General features: G+C 37.5%; 2 pseudogenes; both read left to right on the top strand.

The window, feature by feature from the left end:
- Window positions 1-375: 375 nt before the first annotated feature.
- LOC138918156 (olfactory receptor 4C3D-like) lies at window positions 376-1,315 on the top strand (annotated as a pseudogene).
- A 12,451-nt stretch (window positions 1,316-13,766) lies between these two features.
- LOC138918155 (olfactory receptor 4C6-like) lies at window positions 13,767-14,665 on the top strand (annotated as a pseudogene).
- The last annotated feature ends 7,178 nt before the right edge of the window (window positions 14,666-21,843 follow it).

The following is a 21,843-nucleotide window of genomic DNA, read 5'->3' as shown; positions in this document are numbered from 1 at the left end:
AGGAGAATTCACAACTGATGTTAGCTCAGGGCAAAACTTCCTCACACTAAAAAAGGTCATAGAGTTGGAACCAGGAAAATCTAGATGTCAGATATATAGTATTTTCTCAGTAAACCACACGTCAAATGTTGCCCTATAGAAGTTTTATAGGTGACAGGTACTAGGTGTCTGAAGAAATTGAAAGCAACATGGAGGTAATGAGGAAGAAGTGAAACAATTACTGGGGCAAAGAGTGCCAAGGACATGCTCCATGTTTACAGTGACTACTCTATTTTTGTACTGTGAAATACAGACTACAACCCCTTCATGATTATTAGGGATTTTTTCTTATCCCTTTGTAGGTAATGTAGGTGGCAGGAAGGTGTTACTTCCTGAATGGATCACCTCACACCTCCCAACAATATGACTGAATTTATTCTCTTAGGACTCACACAGAATCCAGACTTGCAGAAAATACTCTTCATTGTCTTTTTGTTCATTTTTCTATTTACTGTGCTGGCCCATTTGCTCATTGTCATCACCATCTCCCTCAGCATCACACTTTCAGCTCCCATGTACTTCTCTCTTACTTACTTGTCCTTTATAGACACCTCCTATCCCTCTGTCACCACTCCCAAGATGAACATCCACCGGCTGTGCCAGAGAAGAACCATTTTCTTCATGGGCTGCCTGATTCAGCTCTTTGTAGAGCACTTTCTTGGAGGATCAGAGATCATCCTCCTCATTGTCGTGGTCTATGATAGCTATGTGGCCATCTGCAGGCCTCTGTACCACATGACCTCATGCAACAGGGGCTGTTCCACCTCCTGGTGGTAGTGGCCTAGATCAGGGGGATCCTGCACCCTTCTGTGCAGATTCTTTTCATGCTTGACTTGCCCTTCTGTGGTCCCAATGTCATTGACCACTTCATGTGCAATCTCTCCCCACTGCTGAAACATGCCTGCAGGGACTACTACAGGCTCGGAACGGTTGTGGTAACCAACAGTGGGGCCATGTGCTTGCTTATTTTTTCCATGCTGCTCATCTCTTTCATAGCCATCCTGACCTCCCTCAGGTCCTATGGCTCCAAAGGATGATGCAAATACCTCCCACCTTGTGGCTCCCACTTAACTGTAGCTGTACTCTTTCTGTGCCTTGGATATTCACCTGCATGTGTCCTGTGGCCACCTACCCTGTGGTCAAGTTAGTGACTGTATTCTTTGCAATCCTCATTTCCATATTAAATCCTATCATTTACAGAATGAGAAACACGGAGGTAAAACATGACATAAAGGGAGACAAGTACCATATGATTACACTCATTTGTGGAAGGTAATCAAACACATACATAACAAGAACAGAGTAGTGATTACTAGAGGAGTGGGGAATGAGGGAGGGTGAAAGGGGTAAAGGGGCACACATGTATGGTGATGTATAAAAACTAGACTATTGGTGGTGAATATGATGCAGCCAATAAAGAAAATGAAATATAATAATGTACACCTGTAACTTACATAAGGTTATAAGCCAATATATGCCCAACAAAATAAATTAAAAAAAAACAGAGAGAGGCAAAGGGAGAATTGATGATAGAAGGAAAAAGAAATGTGACAACAGCAGCAGAAGGAGAACACGTGATGTGATGTTGGGCTATGAGCCAAGAATGCAGATGGCATTTAAAAGGTGGAAAAGGTAAGGAAAGGAATTCTTTCCCCGAGGATTCAGAATAATCAGCTCTGTCAATCTCTTGGTTTTAGCCCCATAAGACTCACTTCTGATTTCTGAAGAGAACTATAAGAGAATAAATTTGTATTGTTTTAAGGCAAAAAAAAAAAAAAAAATGCCCCAAGGATTTTGTTGAAGATGAGAATAACTTATGCTGTTCACTCCAAGAAGGTGATGATGTATATAAATAGGGAGGATTATATCTGTCATGAACTGTGCAAGAAAATCAACAAATTTTAAAGATCACTGACAGAAAAAGAAGTCCCAGATACTAATGTTCATTGAGTAATTAATAGTGGCCAAGCCCTCTGACAGGTGCTCTGACAGGTACGTTACCATGGCACCAATGCTCATGTGCATAGGTTCAGGCGATGTAACAGAAGAACAACCATAAACACAGAGTGTGATGATCCTAGAGGATGCTTCCTCCAGGCTCGCTGCTCCTTTACTGAATGTTCACATGTATGTGACTGGGATGGAGTTGGCTTTTCCATAGAATCTTCATCTCAGAACTTCTTTTCTTTTGGCTTAGCCTTTGGTAAAGCAAAAAAGAGGATAGATATTCTTTGATATCTACTACTCTGTACGGGGCAGAGACTGCTGGGGAGTGAAAGAATAACTGAAGATTGTTTTTTGACACTAGGAATTTATCAAAAGCAAAGAGAGGGCCACACAAAAGGAAGAAGGGTAATTTATAATGGATCTCTGCTATTTTTCCTTGGCACAAAAATTAAGCCAGAAATTTTGAAATTACTCTTAATTTGGTCTTATTTTCTTAAATATCCTTATGACTCACAGTTTTTCTTGAATATAAAAGAAGTTTTTTTTCCCTTACCAATACTTGAGAAGCCATTTGAAGGAACAAAGATAAACATTCTTTTACTTAATCTGAGCAAAAAGGCATATGACCAGGATCCAAAGCTATTGCTTTGTAGATGTGATACATATATTTACATTAAATGATCACTTTATTATCTATCAGGCATATTCACTTCATTTAGGTGACTTATCCATGTAGTAAATTGGTAGTCCCATTATTACTATCCCCATTTTACAGAGTAGCAAATTGAAGTCGAGAGAGATTTACTAATTTACTTGCCTCAAGTCACACATCCAGGAGTTTCAACTACAAAATTTGAATCGAAGTCTTCTAAATCTCAGTCCTACTTTCTTTCACATAAAGCACAGTTGTCTGTGGTATGTTGTTGCATATAGGAAAGGAACTTTTCTGCAGTCTTAATGATTCACTTTATCCTTCAAGAAAGACGGTGTAAAATTTGTTGTAGCCTTATGTCAAATGTAGCAATATCTTTAAGTGGTAATGCTGCTCTATGCATGTGGGACATATCAGGTCATTTTACATTAATATATAATATTTTATAAATCAAAGCTTCTATAACTATAAGAGTCAAACTTGTGTTAGTTCTCACAAATGTCCTTTTTTCAAATTCACTAGTCATACAGAGCTATGTAATTTGACTATACAGTGATGCCAGAGCATGGTATACCTGTTCTTTGGGGTGATTGTGTGTTCTAACTTATACCTGACTGTCTAAAGTTCATAAGGTATAGAACATTTTCTCACAAAGTCTAAGCCTGGAAGATAATATAAACAGCACTTAATCTATTCAAAATGATCAAGTTTGCAATCGCTGATGAAAATTAAACATTTCAACAGAACCTAGATTAAATGACGTGGTTCATTTTGACTGTCAGGAGATGAATATAAGCCAGGTGTAAGGATGGGAAAAAGTGTCATTTCTACTCTAAGACAAAAGAGATGACTTGAAGAGGAAAACTAAGGCCAATGATTTGTCTTAGGGGTGACCATGAGTGCTCAGTGGAGGTGTGACAAGATTAACAAGACAAAGACTATAAATTGTCAAGGCAAACCCAGAAGGTGTAAGAACTGAATGAGGAAATGTGAGGCAGTTATATATTCTCAGTAGGTGGAATCTTGCTGGTGTGTGAACAATTTTAAGGAATGTTAAGATTTTTCTTTGCACTCATCATCAGGACTCTCTCATGAAAGCCAACTGCTATCTGATTTTTTTCTGATACTTAAAACAACATATGAGGAAATGAGTATATTTAATCCAAAAATAATAAGATAAATAATATTTAGATCTATTGTATAAGGATACTTTGGTTTTATGACATTTTCATTCAATGAAAATATTAGGCATTAAGGGAGGGCAGTGAGCTAATGCTTGTTGAAGGCCAACTATGAGGTACACATTTTGATAGATTCTCTACATGCTTTAACACTCTTAGTGTAGCAACAAGTTTTATTAGAAAGTAAAAGGCTTTACTTTCTTTATTAGAAAGGACTTTTCTCCATTTTATACAAGAAGAAAATGAGAGGTAATGAGGTTAAGCAACAATATCAAATCTTTTAGACTCTGCCTTGTCTTCTCTTCTCACTTTGCAATACTCCTTGCTAGCATGATGTGAACATATCAAAAACACAGAACCAATCCTTGACCACATTGTACAGACCACCCTTGAGGCATTATTCCCTCATTTTGGAGGACCACTTTCTTCCCTTCATCTGTACCTTGACCTCTGTTTCCTAGGTTACTTGCACTCTCTTGATTCTTCTTATGCCAGAGAAAAGCCATCTGATGATCTCATTTCCAAAGATGTATTCCCTTTTATGTGCATCATGAAAAGTGTGATCCAATGAGCTAAAGAAATGAAATTCAAATGGGTGAATTTCAAAGAAAGCGACACATGAGTGAGAAAGATGTTTGGGGAAAGAATAAACAGCTCAGTCACTCACGAAAGTGATACTCTGTTTGGGCAGGAGTGTAGCACCTTAAAGAGCTAAATGTTGTTTCTATAGGGCTTTTCCCATTGTTTTCCCATAGTGTTAATATTTATTCCTTGAAAACTGGCTCCGCAGTCATTTAAGTTCAGGAAATTTTCACTGATTTCATTTATCCAACAAACATTCTTCAATAACTGCAATGTACTAGAGAGTTCCAGGGAATGGGAATACAATGTTGAATACTACAGACTAATGTTGCATTTGTATGAAACTTAAATTCCAGTGGGGAATATGTGGATAATAAATAAGGTGACAAATGAAAAATGTAATTGTGTTACTAATAAGAATGATAAACATGTTTTATCAAGGGGGTGATGCAGAAGAGAAGAATTGTGTTGTTGTTTGAAGTACAGCTAGAATTTTAGTTAGGCCCAAGTTTATATAACTTCATTGTTTACCCTCCTTTCTTTTTATGAGTAAATTACTCTAACACATGCATTTGCAATGGGGATGCTATCTCTCCCTGGTAGGTAAAAACAGTTTCTTGAGAGATGAAAATATCACACTTTTTAATATATAAATCACAGAAATACATTAAGTACATAAATAATATATCTATGATGTTAAAATTTTAGGGTGGGTGATTACAGGAATGAAATGTCTAAAAAAGAGGCTTAAGGGGGCAATAATGACAAGAAAAGATTGAGGAGAACTGCCTAGCCCATGGTTAGATAAGAACATGGAGTGATGTCAGCACGTTGGTAAAGGCAATTCAAGCACAGATCTTGGACCTGTGAGGATCATATCTGGGAAAATCGAGAGGCTGTTTTCTTCTCAGGAGACTTCCCAGGTATATGGTCAAATACGTTAATGAACCAGTTATAATCTCCAAAATACATTGCATATGTAGGATATTGATATTTTTACTCTTAAAGGTGGAAAAAGAAATGAAGACTATAACCCCAAACGTTTCTGAATTGAAAACTTGTCATTTGAGAAAACTAATTGTTAAGGAATGAGAAAAAATTTTGTCCTTATTTTTTCTGGCTGAAGTACATTTTTTAATACTTAGTAATAGCAACTGTCCTTCAGTTAGGTGTGACACAATTTTAATAATAGTCTCAAAAGATGAAAGAACTTGGGGTCAGCCCCGTGGCCAAGTGGTTAAGTTTGCTAGCTCCGCTTCCGTGGCCCAGGGTTTCACTGGTTCAGATCCTGGTCACGGACATGGTACTGCTCATCAGGCCATGTGGAGGTGGTATCCCACATGCCACAACTAGAAGGACCCACAACTAAAAATGTACAACTATGTACTGGGGGGATTTGGTGAGACAAAAGAAGGGAAAAAAAAGAACATTGGCAACAGTTGTTAGTTCAGGTGCCAATCTTCAGGAAAAAAAAAAAGATGAAAGGGTCTCCGATTAGTTGATAGAAAAATTTGGACCTGCTACTTGTTAGGTGGCCAAGAATAAATCTTATTGACTTTTCTTCATTTATATTATCAGGGCAGTTGGGTCATTGTGTGACCATTCTGTTATTGAAGGAGAGAGATTAGCTGTGGAGCAAATAATTGAATGGTGTATACCATGATCTGGTTTTGTGTTTGTGGTGCATCACCTTGTCCAGGCTCCAGTGATGTTCTGTGCCTTGTGAAAGTGGATCATTGCAGGGGTAGATGGGAATTCACTGGTATGGTGATTAGCTACTCAGTCAATAGAGACCAGCCTCAAAAAGATGCAGTTGGAATGATGCAAGTGATCAAAATGATACACACTTTGAAATTCTGTGTCATTTGAAAATGGCACTCTGTCCTCTTTTGGCTCAGGTCTATTACCCAAAGGGGAATGCCTTATTATTTTTCTTCTAAAATGTGGATTGGAAAATGTTTACAAATTAAGCTCCAAGTGCAGCCAAATGGCAGAAACAGTTCTGTGAATGATTTTGTGAACAGCTTAGTGGCTGTCTTTTTTAGCAACCTTTCTTATTTTGATGACATTTAAATTCCTTTGCCAACCACAAGGGTTGTTTTCTATTTAAGTCCTTGAATACTTAGAGCATGTGTTTTAAATCTTTCTTTAAAATCAATAGAAACTCTAGTCCTATTAAAATTACTTCCCAGTGACTGGTTGGATGATTTGTTTCCAGTGCCCGTCTTCTTGCATCCACACTTGGATTTGCTACATTGAAACTCTAATGTGTCATGATTTCCTGCTCTTTTGAAGATAAAAGTCTGTGTGAGTACATCTTGGATGGGGCCAGAGCTTTTGGTGACCCTGCTGATCCCAGAAACTTTACTTACACAATATCCACCTTCTACTTCCTGGGACCATCAGGTAACTGGCTTTTGGAAGTCATGGAGAAATCATCAGACTAAGTTTTGCAGGTGACTTTAAAAACTTGAGCATTAAACATGTTCTTTTAATTTAAACTACTATTTTGAAATCATTGAAATAACTGAATCACCTACATGTGAATAATTATATTATACCTAAAATTTTTCAGTAGTTCACCTATTTTATCTGTATACACAAATTGTGCTCTCAGAATGGAGAGCTTTGAGCTAACAACAATTTTTAGCTTCTTTTCCTTTAATTTCTTTTGATAAATTCTCAAAATGTAGGTGTCTACCTTTTGGCCTCTCTCCAGATCATGAGATTTGCTAATAAAACAATGTGTTTATGTTTCAGAGATGTTCCCTTAGGACGGGAAGGAACAGGACTCGCTGGCGTGTCTAGGACAGTTTCAGAGAGATTTCTATTTCCCTTTTTTCATGCAACGTTTTTTTGTGTGTGTTTATTATACATACGCATTGCATCTATATGTTTCTGCTTTCCTCTTGTACTAGTTTCCTTTAACCTTTATTTTTCTACTAATCACTTTTGAGAAAAAAAAGTATGTAGTATTTTCTCTCTGTTTTGATTAGTTAATGATACTTCATGTTTCCCCAGACCAAAGCACAAACATTATTTGTGCATGGCTCTGGCCACAAGGATGGTTTTGGTGCTGGTGCTGAGGGTGATGCTGATGATTTGCTCAGGGAAGGGGAGGTGAAATCAAGAAAGGTTGCTCAGGGCTGAAGCCCCCTCTCTCCAGAAGCATTCCAAGAAAACAATGATTTTTTTTATCTACAATGATACAGTAATTTTGACCCTATAAAAGTGCTACTACAGATAATTCCGTATCCACATATCTCTCAAGGAAAGGGAAGTGAATTAGGAAGGCTATAAACAGAAAAAGTCCTTTAAGTGCCTTTAATTAGAGATGTACACTACTGATGATGTGTGTGCCCAGGACACGGATCTTCTGAAGAGCACAGGGCCACTGATTGTTCATTAAAAACACTGACCCAGAGGAGCTCACTGGACACACTACTATCACTTCTTGTTATCCAGGATATTATTGAGGAAATTATTTTGCTCCATAAGAAATTCAGACACAAGAAACAGCTATCAGCTGTAAAGTCAGCTTCTTGGATTCAAATTCAGGCTCTATCACTTACTAACTGTATAGCCTTCAGATAATTAAATATTCTGCTTTTTCTCAGCCATAAAAGTTGTGCAAACACAGCCAGATGTGAAGATTAAATGAGAAAACATGTATAAAGTACTAATAAAGTTTCTTGTAGAGAGCATATACTAAATTATTTATTATTATTATTAGTGAGATATGGAAATCCATACATAGGCCATATAGTTATTACATTGCATGTAATTTAGCTTTCTTGGATACTGATCATATCTTTATTGCTTATGTTGTCAATGAAACTATCGATGGAAATGAGACTGTTCAGGATTTTGAGAGACTAATGTTACAGAATCTATCAAAGTTAAACATAGACATGTCTTTTGACGTGATGGTGACATAAATTTCTCCAACAGAAATATTCAAACCAGTAAGTAAAGAGCCTGTAAGCGATGTTCATTGCAGCGTTGTGCGAAAGGCAGAATATTAGAAATAATATAAATTTCAAGCAAAAATGGGCTGATTAAAAGACTTATGGTGTAACCATAAAATGGAGTAATATATAGAAATTAAAATGAAGGAAAATTCATAGATAACTGACACAATGCACATATAAACCAAGTTAAAATTCTAGTATATTATTGTACTTTTATATACTTTTATCTAGAGTAAAACAAATACACGACTGTGCATACACAGCATACCTACCTACAGGTGCACATATGAAAACCATGCACTAACTTGTTATTGGAGGTCGAGTGAGTACTAGTTGTTGGGAGTGATCCTGTGACTTTAAACTTTCTATCACTCTATCTGCCTATACAGAATATTTTCCAAGGGCCATGTTTAACTTTTATAATTTATAAAAATAAATTATTTTTGTTTAAACTATTCTGTATTTGGGAAGAACTGCAGACTACTTTAGAAAATGGTTTTGGGAGACATTTCTTTTAATGTCAATGCAAAAACTTGCATCCCGCCTAGTGTTGAGGAGTCCTTGAGCTGATTTCCTGCCACCCAACTGAGGATTTAATAGAAGCAAATGCAAACCCACATGTGTTGAAAATAAAAAGGAAGATAATCTATTTTTAAATGATTTGCGGTCAGTATCATTCTCTTCATCCTGGGAAAGAAATGGGGATGCTCATCTAAGCCCTTTATGTTGTAAAATTCTTTAATCTTTACGACAAAGCTTTGGGATGGGTAACATTACTTTCCTCTTTTATAGAGGATGAAACTGAGGCACAGAAATGTTGTCTGACATGTTATAGGAACTCAGAAGGAACAATTAACTGTACATAGAAAATGAGGAATTTTATGTGTGTTTCTTTGATCTTGTAGCTCTTACTACTCAATTCCCAATTGAACTCCAGTCCACCTAAGCACATATGTTCAAGGAACTTGTGCCTTGTGCTAGTCAGGGTAAATAAGTTTTATGAGGCACACAACCAAACCAGGCATTATAATGTTTACTAAACATTTAAACTATAATTTAAGTTAATATTTCTATCACATTTTAATGTTTATAAGTTTAAAAATTAAAATTTAAATTATAATGCTAGGAACTTAATATGTTTAATACAACTCTGCAAAAAGCACCTGAGATTTAGAGAGATTATATAACTTCTGGTTAATTACACCGCTGAAAGGTCCATAATAAAATCCAGTTTTTGTGATGTCAAAGTCCATATATTTCACTCTGTAAACTATGTTTTTCTTTTCTTTCTTTAGGTCTTGCTCACGCTGATGTCATTCTTGTTCACTTTCTAAATTACAAGTTTATAAATTTAGAATTTTCTAAATTCTCATGTCGAGGACTATCTCATTTCATCATCTTTGAAATCTATAGATCATACTATACTGATAGTTTCCCTCCAGAACTTATACCAACATGCATTGTTTCATGAGTGCTCATTCTTTCTCCCTCTTTATAGATAGGGTATTTCCTTGTATCCCTCAGACTGAGGGATATGCTATTACATGAGAAATATGCACTATCTAGGTAATAATTAGATAATTGAAGAAATGTAATTTCTCACTTCTTTATATGAACAATCTCTTGAGTGATGGCATTTCACAGGAATACTGGAAAGAAAAAGATACTATTACAAAAAGGATCTGATGGGAGTGATTCATACTGAACTGGAAGTCCAAGGTGTGGTTCAGCTCTTGGGTTTGGCTAAAGCATGTCTAGGAGCAGAAATGATAAAGATGAAGGATCGTAAATGGGATATTTGATCCTGAATGCCAAAGGAATAGCAGTCAGGCTCTGACAACAACGTTCTCGCATTTCTGGAGGCAGAGACTGGCACCAGCATTGCTTGGCCCCCATGGTTCAATGCAGTTTTCTTTGGCTGAATTCAATATCATGGATTTAATTAAATTTAATTTAATGACAAGAGTGTACATAGCACAGCATTAGAAATTTGGTGGAAAGAGAATAAATTAGCTATCCTTAAGCATCCACGTAAGGAGATAAAACCAACATAAAATTTTAAAAAAATTATAAGATAATTGAATTATTGCTGATATGTAACCTATTAAAATGTATGGAACAAATATTCAGGATGGCAGTGGTGAAGGGAGCACTGGGGAGGAAGAGAGGTATGAAGGAGAAGTGATAATGGATGTGTTGATATCAGACTACATAGACAGAGGTAGCAAAAAATCAGAAGCTTATAGGAATGGAAAATAAGCATGAGGGATATTTGAATAGTACTCCCCAAACATTCTCCTGCCTGTTACTACCCTTGATCCTCATGGAAGTGTTGTGAGGCAGGACATACGATTCTTAGAGCGGTTGTAGAACATGGTGGTTATATATATGAACCACGGTGCTATTAACTCGATCACATACACACCAAATGGCTTTGAGCAACTTGCACAAGGTCTCTAAACCTTATCTAATGCTTCAGAAAATCAGGATAATACTCTTTCCCCTCTCATATGGCTTTTGTTAGAATTATAAGAGAAAATCCTGTAGCTCTTAACATAGTACCCTCAAATAATAACTACTTGAAACATGTTGACTTTAATTTCTATTGTATTCTTTTATTTTTGCAGGATTTGAAGGTTGTATAGTCAGTCAGTGGCCTGACTGAGGTGGAGAACTAAAATTGCTCATTCTAAACCTATGGCCTTTCCCACTGTACTAAAGAGATTGAGATGTGTGGTCTGGCAGTAAGGGGTAGATTTGTCTGCAGTGGGAAGGAGATATAAAATTATGAAGTTTATTACATGGGGGACGGTCTTGAATATCAGATTGAGAAGTTGAGAAGTGTAGTAGTAGTCAAAAGAAATTTGTGAGTAATTCACAGATTTTAAGACAGAAGGGGATTATTATCCTTTCTAGTGCATTTGGTTTTGGAATATTTTAAGTTATGAGATGGTTCAAAGGAAATCTTACTTGGAAGTGTAAGCATTTAATCTAGGTAAGAGCCATGTTGCTGTGTTCGAAAGGGAGAGAGTCCCTGATATGGCTTATTTGAAGCCCTAGCATTTTTCTCATTTATTACAACTATCTCATTCTCCAGATGAGGAAACTGAGACCCAGAGTGGTGAGCAATGTAACAGCATATCCTGGCAGTTAGAGGGAAACCTGGAATAAAACCTAGTTACTTTGATATCTAAGAACATGTTCCTTCTCCTTCATTAATGCTACTAAAGAACTTTTGAAGTTCTTGAGCTGGAGATGGGAGAGAGGGTTAATCCATATGGTAGATTTGCAAAGAGTGTCTGGCAGCTGTAGACTTCACTTAGTAAGAAGGCTAATTCTAAGAATGGGTCTTTGAATATTTAGGTGAGTCTTGGAGAATGCATAGTTTACATCCCCATTTGAAGTGGTAGTCTCTAATATATTCTTACCAAGGGACAGACAGCCTCTGCTTAAGTACCCTATGCTCCTGAAGCAGTTCTTTTACCATATCATTTGGTGGCAGCAACAATTGTGTTTAGCTAGTGAACCCATTGTTCACATCTTCAGTGGTATAGTGTAATGGGTAAGAACTCATGTTATGAAATGAGATTACCTGGATTCCTAATCCTCAATTATTTTAGATGAGATGTTTAATGTCTCCAAGTCTCAGTTTCCTCATCCTCAAGATAGCATTTGTGATAGTACATATCTCATGTGATACGAAAAATAAATGCAATCATGCATGCAACATACCTAGCACTTTGATGGTACACGGTGTAAATTAACTGAGTTGTTTTATTGATATTTTGATTATTCTTTAGAATTCTGTATTTCATCTGTGAGCACGCCTTCACAAGGAAAAATGGAATAAATGATTGACTCTGATTCAGACTCGTGTGCAGAGACTGTCAGCTAAGTTGGATCTGTGTCTTCCTGGAGCAAAGAGACTTAAGTTTTTATTTTCTTTAATCAGCATATATGAAAAATGATAGAACCTTGGAAGCTTAGTTAATGGTTGTAACTTCTAGTTTCAGATTGGATTTTATATATGTGTATATATAACTGGAACATCCTCTTTATCGTGGAATTGTTCTTGAATTTTATTGTAGAGTAGTTTAGTGTAACGACCACAGAAAGTATTAATCTATCTTAAGGGATTGTTATAAAAACGAAATTGTCATGAGTCACAGTGGCTCTTTCATAGTGAACACTAGATATTGTCAACAGAGAAGTGGTATAGTTTGTTATTGGTATTGAATCTGAATCAGAAAAAGCTGGATTTGAAGTTGGCTTCAAAGTTTACTAGTCGTGAGAACTTAGTGTCAGCTTGTTCATTCCTTTAAGCCTCAGGATCTTATCTCTAAAATACAGAAAATGTCTCATAGGATAATCCACTGGCTGAGACAGTAGGGAGTTACTGAATATTAGCAATATGTAACAATAATAATAATCCAGCTTAAGAAGAAAGGAATACATGGAAAGAATACAGTAGTTAGTAAATGGAGAGTCCTTGGGACATGACGTGTCTTACAGGCTCTTCAACTAGCAGGTGCTCAACAAGTATGTGGAGTAAATTAATGAGAATTTACTCAAAATGTTCCAGGTTCTTGGTTCTTGGGTGTGCCCAGTGATAAGCAGAGGTAGGCTTCCTAGCCTGAGGTTTCCAGAAAGCAGAGTGTAAGAGAAGGGCTTGCATGTAGGTACTTTATTTTGGAAAACTTACGGGAGGCAGTAAATGGGGAGAGTGTAACAGGGGAGGGAAGAAAGTTGATCCAAGATAGTGTTAAGCTGATCATCATTTATCCACTGGCTTCTATCTACTAATGATCCAAGGTTTCCTTAAGGTGTGTTAATTCCTTCATCTTTCCAGGTGTATGTACACATCAGAATAATGAAGCAGGGTCTTCTAAGTGTCTAAGGCAGCAAGTATCAAGAGAGAAAGCAAGAGACATACTGGTGTGAAGAGGTGTTTTGAGGGGATCAGTAGGATCAAGTTGTTTAGGCTATAATTGTTAGCAGCTGGTTGCTGTATCAATGGCTGGAGAAAAAGTTAGGTTAAATGGGTGTGATAGGGGCCAGCCTGGTGGCATAGTGGTTAAGTTCATGTGCTCCACTTTGATGGCCTGAGGTTTACAGGTTCAGATCCTGGGCATAGACCTAGCACTGCTGGTCGAGGCACCCTGTGGCGATATCCCACATAACAGAGGAAGATCAGCACAGATGTTAGCTCTGCTACAATCTTCCTCAAACAAAAAGAGGATATTAGCTCAGGGCCAATCTTACTCACACAAACAAAAAAGAGGTGTGACAAAGAGTGCAAAAATGTGCAATACACTCAGTGACTACTAATTAAAGATATGATTCTTTTGTAGATTTTCAAGCTCAGAGCAATGTGCTTGTATAAGCCCACAATACATGGAGAATCCTAATAATGTGACAGAATTCATTCTTTTGCACATTACAAAGAATCCAGAGCTGCAGAATATACTCTGTTGTGCTTCTCATCATGTGCATGTCCACAGTTTTGGAAAACCTATACATTTTGGTCACCATGGTCACAAGTCAGAGTCTGAGATCACCTATGAATTTTTCCTTACTTCCTTGTCCCTCATGGATGCCACCTCCTCTTCTGTCATTGCCCTCAAAATGATTGTAGACTCCTTCTCTGAGGGCACTACCATCTCTCTCAAAGGCTGCATGGCCCAGCTCTTTGCAGAGCATTTCTTTGGTGGTGTGGGGATCACCCTTCTCATTGTGATGGCCTGTGACCACTATGTGGCCATCTGTAGGCCCCTGCACTACATGACCATCATTAGCTCTCGGGTCTGCTGCCTGCTCCTGGGAGGGGCCTTGGTAGGATGATCCATGCACAGAGAGATACAGCTTTTCTTCATGTACCAAATAAATTCTGCAGCCTCAATATCACTGATCACTTTATGTGGGATTTGTTTCCATTATTGAAATGGGCCTGCATAAACACCCACATCCTATGCCTCTTAGTCATCCTCAACAGTGGGGTGATGTGTGTGACCATCTTCCTTGTCCTCATCACATCCTATGTGGTCGTCCTCTGCCCCCTGGATTCTTGCAGTTCTAAATGGTGGCATAAAGTTCTCTCCACCTGTGGCTCCCACCTTACAGTAGTTGCCTTGTTCTTTGTGTTGTGCATTGTCATGTACATGAGGCCTGTGGCCCCTTAGCCCATAGAAAAGACAACGGCTGAGTCCATTTCCATCATCATGCCTGAGTTAAATCCTTTGATCTATACCTTGAGGAACACAGAGATGAAAAATTTCATGAGAAACTGTGGATAAAACTAGGGACCCTGGGCAGTTACTAGCTTATATGCTGAGGACAAAGCTTTCCAACAAGGGCAATGAGGTCTTACTCTCCACATTCATTCAACCCATTGGGCACACAGCTGCCAGGGGCATGTTTTAAGCATGCAAATCAGGTTAAGATACAACAGTCAGGTGGCTGCCCACCTCTCCAGTGCATTTTGTACTCCATCTTTTTCTCACAAGGCTCTAGCCACTCTCTCTCTCTTTAAACTGTCTTTTGAATAATTCAAGACTTTCCCAGCTTTTATTCTTTCTCTGATCACTGCTGGAATTCTCTTTCCCAGAGATTTTGCTTGGCTGGCTCCACTTCAACTTTTCCATTTTCAGATGAACTCCCACCTCCTCAGACAAGTCCTTCCTCTTGACTCTTTCTAATCATCCCCTCAGTTATTCTCTAGTCCTTCAAACAGTTATATCTGTAATATCAATGATCACAAAACGTACTTTAATAAATTATTTCTTGACTTTTATTTTGTCTGTTTTCCCTACAAGATTGTAATTCCTGTAAGGGCAAAGATTGCATTTATTCACGCATGCTGTTGGTAGAACACTGCCAGTGACCTAGTAGGCGCTTATAAATATTGTTGAATGAATATAAGTTTAAAAGAGACTTTTTTTATATTTGCAAATTCATAGGTTGGGTAAGAAGGTAAGGGAGAATAAACAGATAGAAACAATTTAGGAGGTAAAATTTTCCCAGTTTGTCTGCTGTCAAAATTCTACTTGGAAGCAAGTACAATCTCAGATAAGTAATTTGCTATTTAATATGGAGGCCGTCATTTTACCAAAATTCTCCACTATCTTTTTTATCCTTTTGTGAAGCAGAATAAGAATTTATCATGCTGAAGTCAAGGATCTTTAGAAGCTGGTGTCTATATCTTGACATTATATATTCTTTATAAAAAAGAGCAACTCTATAGATCCATTTTTTTTAACTGTGGGAGAATGGTTCTCGCTGTTACATTATGGATATGGATTTCTAAATCCAAAGGGTATTTACTTCCTCCCAGATCCATGATTCTTGCTGTTACATTATAGATTTTACTTTCTGAATCCAAAGGATATTTATTTTCTCCCCGATCCTTTTGTTGCTGTCACTAGAGAGACACTAATGCCTTTTTAAACTGCCTCCCTTGACTAGGTATATGGGAAGCGTAAGGTCATAGAATGATTCAGCATTCTGTTATGGTTTTCTTGTTTTTAAAAATATGATATATATTATGGCAATAGTTAAAATATTAGTTACAGTATTTCAAACAAACTCTTTAAATCAATATTTTTATTTATTTATTTACTTACAGGGAAAGATTCACCCTGACCTAACATCTGTTGCCAGTATTCCTCTTTTTGTTTTCCTCTCCAGAGTCCCCGTGTATGGTTGCATATCCTAGTTGTAAATTGTTCTAGTTCTTCTATGTGGGCCACCACCACAGCAGGGCAGCTGACAGAGGGATAGTGTGGTTCGATAACTGGGAAACAAACCTGGGCTGCTGAAGTGGTGAGAACTGAATGTTAACCACCAGGCCATCAGGGCTGGCTCCAATATCTTTGCTTTTAAATGAAAACTGTATATGTGACATATAAATCTAGCATTAACTACCACCAGCTGTTTTCATTAATATGAGGATCATTTACTCATTGAAAGGTATTTGCTGAGTTTTACAAAGTGTCAGATACTCTTCTAGGATCTGGGTATACAGTGATGACTAAGAAAATAAGTTTCCCTTTGTCCTGTAGCTTAAATTCTAATGCAGAAGATAAACAATATATACAAATGAAAATAAAGTCATAGAGGATAACTGATTCTCAGAAAATTGTAATAGAGGGGTGCATGTGTGACAAGGTAACTCTAGTTAGGTGACATGGAGGCTTTTCTGAGAAATGATTTCTGAATGATGAAATAGAATGATCCTTAAGCATATCAATAGAAAGAAGATCTAAGGCAAAAGAGAAAAGCTTGTGCAGAAACACTAAGGTAGGATGTAGTCTCAAGTGAAGAAGGTCAGGGTAATCAGTGCACGGTGGACTGGGGCAACGCGGTCCAAGTAGAGATGTGGAAGATAGGCAGGGTCTTGATCAGGGAATGCTATATTTTTAAACACTCAAGTTCCAAAAGAACATGGAAATCAAAATGACTCTATTAATATAACAATTAGAAATCAAATCCTTCATGAGCTTTTAGATGACAGAGCAATTTGGCATCAAAATCCCTGACAACTTCCATTTAACTTTTGCTATGTTGATATTAGTAGAACACAATGTTTACTGCCTGCTTACAGTAATTTATAATTAAATTCCTGAATTTATGCCACAATTCTTCACCCTCCCTCATGTCAAAGACAAAGAAAACATCTATGACAGTGTAATAACATTGATCTCTGTAAGAAGTTTCTAATGATTATTTTGTATTTTAATTATAGAGTTAAAGAACTAGAAGGATCATAATGAGATCCCTAACCTAAAATATTTGTAATATTTTGGGTAACTTTCCTAGTGTCAAAGTAGGTCCAGAACCTACGTCTTCCATTGCATAAGGAAGAGCTGTTCTGACCATCCATGGTGAAATTATAACCTGTCAGCTAGATTCCACAAATTTCTCCTGTGGCAAGAACCTCAGTTCTAGTAGGGCAGTGTGTCAAGCAAATGGCTTTCACAGGTTGGTGCATTATTTCTTTTGTACTCTTGTACTAAGTTGATTCCTAGAATGGTGTTTACGTGCTGATTTTGGGAGACACTGAACAAGATCAAGACATGGGCTGTAAATGGCCCCGTGCTGACCCTTGGCTTGGACCAGGGGTGTAGGCCATTCTCAGCTCACATTTATGCATGGTCTGACTGCAGTGCAAAATCTATAGCACTGACGATGGTGGAGGTGGTGGCAGGCATTCTATATTCTGTCTTCCCTCCTGCTAACACCCAAGGAAGTCACTAGAGCCCTTCCACAGGCTCTGTGCCACGTGCCAGACAGTTCCTCAGAGGTGAATATACTTATCTCCTTCAAGGTCTTTTAAAACCTTTGCTCCTCAATCCCAACTGGCCCTTCTGATTAATGCTGTCTCTTGCCTCCCCTGGATGTGGTAGCATTGTACTCTCCGGTCTTAAACCACATGTAATGAGGGGCCTAACTTGCATGAACAGGACCACTTTTCTTTGTCTGGGCTCAGGTCTTTCATCTCTTCTCCCAGCTGGTGGTGGTGTGTGGAAGGCAGGGCTGTGGGACATCACATTCCTGAAATGCCTTTATTATGGCCTAAAGAGCTCATGGGTAGACATGATTGGAAGGTAACTAGTTTTAAACTTATAGTACAAAATTCCAATCAATTTAATGTGACTGGGAAATGAATTATTGTCCACATCTTCCTGCAAACTCTGCTCATCAGATTTGTATTTGCACTCATTATCAAGGAAACGTTGAGAGAAATTGGAAGACAGTATTCACAGACAGTCTAATAAATGATGCAGCATCATTAGTTATGATGTAAAACAACATTAAATAGATGGTATCAAAGAACATTAGAGGCATTTTTCCAACATAGAAATGTTCTGAGTTGAACAAGAAGAGATGGATTCTGGACCTGGACAGGAAGAGAGATGCTTGGACACCGGGAAGAACCTTTCTGTGCTCTGACTGGACAATAAACAAATATGTAAGTACCTGCTCTCTACCTGTGATCCTAAACCTCCACTAATAAAGCACTATATCTTACACTGAGTCGTGAATTTTGTAATATACTCTTTAGTCACATTGTTTATAATTATTAATTCTTTTTACATCAAACTATTTGTATAATTAGAAATCCTGTAAAAAATATTTGGGTGGTTCTGCACACCCTAGGGAGAGGAACTGCTTTTAGAGATATCAATTTTGTGATGAATTAATAACACCTTCCCCCAATGACAAAGCATATTTTCATGGAAATTGATAAACTAGTTCTAAAGTTTATATGGATGTGTGCCTGAGTTTCAATAGAGTTGGTAATATAAACAAAGTGAGAAGAACAGAGATAGGTGATTGTATCTACTAGATGTCAGAACATAACATAAAGCTCTGGTTTGTAAATATTTTGTTATATGCCCAGGAATAAAGAATCCTAAAGAATGGAAAAAATGGCCTAGAAATAGAAGCATCTATCTTTAGAGATATAGTATAAATTTTATAATTTGATAAATGAGGAAGGTGAAATTTTAAATCTGTGGAGAAGAATGGATTTTTGGATAAATTCCAGAAGTACAAATTGCTATTTATTTCCCTCGTGCTCATCCCCCCATTTCACACATTTCTTTGTGCCTCTCTCTCTCTCTGTCCTTCTCTCTCTTTTCTGATTTGTAAACTTTTTTGAATTCACCCAACTTTTGCACCAATAATGTGCTTGTTGTATTATCTGTTGCACTCCATCTTCACACTATTATTTTAGTGTTATCCCTCTCACTTCCTCTAATGGAAGCAAATAATAAAGGATTAAGCAAAGCAGGGCATGGAATAAAGTACAAGATGGTAAGTGTGGTCTAATGTAGGAACCAGGGTTCCAGGACTCATTCCTGGAGTCCTGCTGTTGAGTCATACTTTAATAATAGGATCCCCTCCAGGAATGTGATCCATGTCAGATGGTGTTTCTGGGTCAGGAAACCATCTAAAATTTCAATAGAAAACCGAAAATAATCCTCCACTGCCCCCCAAAAGAAAATAACACTTATCCTTTAATACCATAGGCAATTGAAGTGAAGGTGCTTTGGGCCTTTACTTTCTGATGAGTCACTTCACTTCTGCTTCTTTCTGTGAGGGGTGATAGACATAAAAATAGGTTGGATGCAAGAGTGTATAGACCAACAGATTCCTCGGTATGGATCCTCTCTGAAGGGACCTTATGAGCTTACATTCAAGTTTTCGCTCATGCTTCTATCCCATTGCCACATTCCATCACAGAGATCTGGCATTCCTTATTTTCAAAAAAAGAAAAAGTAAAATATCTTTTATAATGAGAAATTGTGCTTTTGGTTTTAAAGTCATGGCATATCAAGATCAGGAACTGATAGGAAAAAAGAACATTTTAGATTAATCTGTACATCTTTGTACACTTATAAATAAAATTTGTTATTCATTAACAAGCACTTATTGCTGCTCTAGTCCCAAAAAATTCCATGTCCTTATGGATTGATGCTGTGCCTGATTCCAGCACTCGGCTCTTGCATTTAAGGCATTTACCCAAAACCTGCCCAGAGACACTACTTTCCATCTGAGTACCCACAGTGTTCTTCTCCTGAATATGAAGGAAAATGAAAGCATCTTCAAATAGAAACCCAGGAGCAGTTAAAAAGGAGAAAAACTTAGAAAAACCTCTAATTGGTTGGGGACAAACACTTGAGTAAGTCAAACCACAGATAACTGTGTCTTGGAAAGTCATACTGATGGGAAATTTCCAAATCCTGAGGGGGAACTGAGAGGCAATTCTGCAGGCTCATGACCTCTCAGAGAAACCTCTTTAAATTCCAGTTGGAAATCAAGGAGGAAACTCTTGCTTCTTTATTTTTTTCTCCATGAGACTGTGTTGGAGACAGTACTTGAGAAGGAGTGGGCAACGTTCTCGACCTCATCTGCCAGAGATGCTCTTCCTCTCTCCTTTAGATGTAGAAATAAGAGTTGGAAACGTATGTCACGCTTTGGCGAGCCACTGAATGCACTCTTCTCCCTTAAGAATAGAAGATTGCTGTCACCAGAATTTTCCAGGAACCAACACATGGTGAGATTTGTAATTCACATTTCTGCATTTGCAGAGAGGATTTTAAATTGTGATATTGTACATACAATTATGGGTGTTGTGGTGTGGGCTCTCAAGTTTAATACAACGCATGGGTCTATCACTTAACTGTGTATACCTGAGCTAGTACATAACATTTCTGGCCTCATAATCTTCATTTTTAATGGGAATTATAATATTATCAAGTTCAAAGGATTTGGAAACTTAAATCAATACATATAGAGTCAATAGGACAGAACTTGACACATAATATGTGCTCAATGAATAACAGCTATTAGAATGTAAACTTTTTTGGAGGAGTTAGGAGTCCCTATTATTTCAAGTCTAATTAAATTAGACCTATCTTCAGTTTTTCATCTCCGAGTTAAATCTAAATAACTATGAAATGCAATGGGTACACATTTTTGTCTTCGCTCTCCAATAGCATTTCATTTATTCTTTCTATATATATTCTAACTTATCATTCATCCTCTAATGCTGTACCCTTCCTGATGTTTTATATTAAAAAGTGGGATTTTTTGAAGCTGTATACAGAATACTGAGATAGGAGCATGGCAATTCAAGTGCTGTTTACCTTTACAGAGCTATTGATATATAGTATAGCAGTTAATATTCCCACAACAAAGCCACAACAAATGGCACAGGGAAGGACATTCAAGGTAAGAAAGAGTGACTTAAGTCACAGACCAGATTCTTCTAATTTTATTTTATTTTATTTATTTATTTTTTAAAGATTGGCACCTGCGCTAACAACTGTTGCCAAACTCTTTTTTTTTTTTTGCTGCTTTATTTCCCACTCCCTCCCCCGGTACATAGTTGTATATCTTAGTTACAGGTCGTTCTAGTTGTGGGATGTGGGACGCCACCTCAATGTGGCCTGATGAACGGTGCCATGTCCGCGCCCAGGATTCGAACCCTGGGTGGCTGCAGCGGAGCGCACAGTCTTAACCACTCGGCCACAGAGTCGGCCCCGAGTCTGTAATTTTAAATGCTGGTTAAAGTCAACTTAATTTTCTCTGAGTATATTTGATGTCATAGATGGTCTTAGATATCTACATCAGAATTGTTCAGAATATTTGAACGGCCAAAATTGTGGCCTGGTTTAGTGCTGGTTGTTGGGGCTTTACCTCTCTCTTAAGATGAGCTGACTAGTTAGGAGGACAGACAAGAGAAGGTCAGGCATCTATCAGGAGTGACACAAGTGGAAACAGAGAAAGGTTATTTTTTCCCCAATTACAGAAATAGTAAGAGTATAAAACTTAAGATATTTAGGGATATCAGCAAGTAATATTGAGGGGAGTGAAGAAGATGTGAAAACTGAAGAGAACATATTTTCCAGATTGTCATGGAAATAAACATGTTTAACTAGATAGACAAAGAAAAAAACTCTTTTAT

Source organism: Equus caballus, chromosome 16 (assembly GCF_041296265.1).
Source record: "Equus caballus isolate H_3958 breed thoroughbred chromosome 16, TB-T2T, whole genome shotgun sequence".
NCBI classification, from domain to species: Eukaryota; Metazoa; Chordata; class Mammalia; order Perissodactyla; family Equidae; genus Equus; species Equus caballus.
Note: the sequence above shows the minus strand (reverse complement) of the source record. Positions and strands in the feature narration are given on the sequence as shown.